The sequence below is a fragment of the Palaemon carinicauda genome, chromosome 31, assembly GCF_036898095.1.
Source record: "Palaemon carinicauda isolate YSFRI2023 chromosome 31, ASM3689809v2, whole genome shotgun sequence".
Taxonomy (NCBI): Eukaryota; Metazoa; Arthropoda; class Malacostraca; order Decapoda; family Palaemonidae; genus Palaemon; species Palaemon carinicauda.
Window position 1 is genome coordinate 12,350,215 of NC_090755.1, and position 3,985 is coordinate 12,354,199.

The 3,985-nt window shown below is 34.0% G+C and overlaps 1 pseudogene; it reads left to right on the forward strand.

Moving 5' to 3' along the window:
• LOC137625099 (A disintegrin and metalloproteinase with thrombospondin motifs 1-like) overlaps nucleotides 1-3,985 on the forward strand; it is a 79,747-nt pseudogene that overhangs the window by 44,780 nt on the left and 30,982 nt on the right.

A 3,985-nucleotide genomic window follows, 5' to 3' on the forward strand; every position in this document is an offset into this window, starting at 1 on the left:
TATATAGATGTGTATATGTACATATACATACTGAATATATATATATATATATATATATATATATATATATATATATATATATATATATATATATATATATATATATATATATATATATATATATATATATATATACATATATACATAAACTGAAGTAAACTATCAATAACTCACAAATACGAAAATAAAATCTACAAAGAAAATACTCACCAAAAATGAATAATCTCGCAATATATTATTCCTACCAATTTAAATCACCTCGTAAATATTTTTTAATCCCTTTTTTTCGGCGCCTGCGCAGTTCACGCCAATCCGAATGCCTGAGAGACTTGGCCAGACCTCAGGAAGAGAGTCTGGACCACGAAGCCAATTCACTTCCAGGACAGAGATTCTCAGCCGACCAACAGTGTTAGTATCTGAATTATTATTATTATAACTTCATCTAAGAACTTATGAAATCGAGTTGGTTTATTGATTTGTCTGTGTGTCTGTCTGTGGCCAGAGTTACTTGTCTGTGTGTGACTGGACAAGATTATTTGTCTGTGGACAAAATTACTCATTTGTGTGTGACTGTGAACAAGATTACTCATCTGTGCGTGACTGTGGACAAAATTATTTGTATGTGAACAAGATTACTTATCTGTGTGTGAATGTGGACAGGATTATTTGTTTGTGTGCCTGTCTGTGGACAGAGTTACTTGTCTGTGTGTGACTGTGGACAAGATTATTTACATGTGTGTCCTTTGGATAGGATTACTTGTCTGTGTGTGATTGTGGACAAGATTATTTGTCTGTGTTTGACTGTGGACAGGATTACTTGTCTGTGTGTCTGTCTGTGGACAATATTACTTGTCTGTGTGTGATTGTGGACAAGATTATTTGTCTGTGTGTGACTGTGGACAGGATTACTTGTCTGTGTGTCTGTCTGTGGACAATATTACTTGTCTGTGTGTGATTGTGGACAAGATTATTTGTCTGTGTGTGACTGTGGACAGGAATACTTGTCTTGTGTGTCTGTCTGTGGACAATATTACTTGTCTGTGTGTGACTGTGGACAAGATTACTTGTCTGTGTGTGACTGTGGACAAGATTACTTGTCTGTGTGTGACTGTGGACAAGATTATTTCATTCTGTATTTTTTAAACAGTTTTTTTTTTAATTAATTAAGTGTTTGTTAAATAACCTTAGAATTAATTGAGTGTAAGAATTAAATATTCAATGGTAAGAGATATTTTCTTTGGTGGTAATTTGTATAATGAAAATATCTCCATTTATTTCAATCAATAATTATTTCCTCCTTCATTTTTCATCTTAATCCTAAATGTTGTTGTTATTAAATGAACAACTTACTTCAAATACATAAAATGGTTCCATCATCATCATCATCTCCTCCTAAGTCTATTCACGCAAAGGGCCTCGGTTAGATTTCGCAAAGTCGTCCCTATCTTGAGCTTCTAAATCAATACTTCTCCATTCACCATCTACTTCACGATTCATATTCCTCAGCCATGTAGGCCTGGGTCTTCCAACTCTTCTAGTGGCTTGTGGAGCCCAGTTGAAACTTTGGTGAACATTTATTATTATAATTTAAGACATTTAAAAGTTATATCATTTGTTTTTTTAAAAAAACTGTCTCTTTAATTCATCCAGTTACCTTTTATTGGCTTAAACCAGTTTAATCTATTTCCCTTCTCATCTTCAATTTCGATTGAAATTCAAACCTATTATTATCTGCAATAAGGTCGAATTTTCTATAATTCAGTTTTGCCTTATGTTCAACTCTAATCACAGAAGCGTAGCTAAGTGGGGGACTGAGGGGGTCAAATTTTGAAAATTCTTCCCAGGCCTCCAAGAGAGTAGGCTTCCAATAGAGAGACCTCCAAGAGAGGGGGCCTCCAATAGAGAGGACCTCCAAGAGAGGGGCCTCCCAAGAGAGAAGGGACATTCCAAGAGAGAGGGGGTCCTCCAAGAGAGAAGGGACACTCCAAGAGAGAGAGGCTCTCCAAGAGAGAGGAGCCGTCCAATAGAGGGGCCCTCCAAGAGAGGGGGCCCTCCAAAAGAGAGGGGACCCTCCAAAAGAGAGGGGCCCCTCCAAGAGAGAACACCTCCAAGAGAGGGGCCCTTTAAGAGAGAGGACCCACTTCAAGAAAGAGGTCTTCCAACAGAGGGGCCCTACAAGAGAGGGAGTGCCTCAAAGAGAGGGGCCCTCCAAAACCGGTAGAGGAAAAAAAGTATGCAAGTATACATTTATGAGCGGGAGGACCTCCAAGAGAGTGGAGAGAGGGAGCCCTCCAAGAGCAGAGGGCCTCCAAGAGAGAAGCCCTCCAAGAGAGAGGACTCCCAAAGAAGGAACAGATAATTAAACCATGTAACTACACATTTAAAATTACCACCAACTCACCAGGTTAAGGGGAATAGGGGGGGACCTCTTTACTAACTCAGCGCCCCCCTTCCCCCGGGCGCCAATATTTCTAGCTACAACCCCTGAATCACACCCTAATTAAGTGAACCTCCCCTCCCCCCCTTTTGGCAGGTATGTTGAAACACGGCGTGGGGAGCCACCACGCCGACTCCCAGCGCTTAGAAGACATCTGCCAAGACCTGCACTGCCGACCGCAATCATTACACTTGGACGTCACACCCGGCGTTGGAGGGGACGTCCTGTGGCCACGGGAAGGTGAGAGAGAGAGAGAGAGAGAGAGAGAGAGAGAGAGAGAGAGAGAGAGGAGAGAGAGAGAGAGAGAGATGGGAGTATATGGAACTGAGGGGAAGTAATTCAGATAAATCTAGGATGAGAAAGAGATACACACAGGAATGAGAGAGAGAGAGAGAGAGAGAGAGAGAGAGAGAGAGAGAGAGAGAGGAGAGGAGAGAGAGAGAGTATAAGGAACTGAGGGTTAGTAATTCTGATAAAATCTAGAAGGGCCCAATCCCAGACACGCCAAAAGAACATATCTGATGTATTTGTTCTGCTGTGAACTAGAATCGACTGCATTTGTTGTTGTTGTTGTTGTTGTTGTTATACATTCATAAAGTAACTGAAAATATAATTGGTATTTTATTTATCAATTTTTGTATTTATCTATATATTAATTGATTTGTTTATCAATTCATTTACTTATCTATAACATTAATTTATTTATCAATTTATTAATTTATTAATTTATCTACATATATAATCATTCATTTATCAATTTATTTATTTATCTATATATTAATTTTTTTTTATCAATTTATTTATTTATATATATTAACTTATCTATTTATCAATTTTATTCCTTTATCTACTTATACATTCATTTATTTATCAATTTTTCAATTTATTAATCTATCTACATATATATTCATTTATTTTTCAATTTACCAATTTATCTATATTTAATTTATAAATCTATCTACATATAAATTAATTTGTTTATCAATTTATCTACTTATATATTCATTTATTTATCAATTTATTAATCTCTACATATTAATTGATTTGTTTATCAATCTATCAATATATAAATTCATTAATCTATCTACATATATATTTATTTATCAATTTATTAATTTATCTACATATGAATTAATTTGTTTATCAATTAATCTACTTATAGATTCATTTTATTTATCAATTTATTAATCTATCGACATATTAATTAATTTATTTATCAATTTATCAATTTATCTTCATATATATTCATTTATTTATCAATGTATTAATCTATCTATGTATAAATTAATTTGTTTATCAATCTATCAATTTATTAATCTATCTACATATATATTCATTTATCAATTTATTAATCTATCTACGTATAAATTAATTTGTTTATCAATTTATATCTACTTATATATTCATTTATTTATCAATTTATTAATCTATCGACATATAAATGAATTTATTTATCAATTTATTCAATTTATCTTCCTATATATTCATTTATTTATCAATTTATTAATCTATCTACGTATAAAATTAATTTGTTTATCAATCTATCTC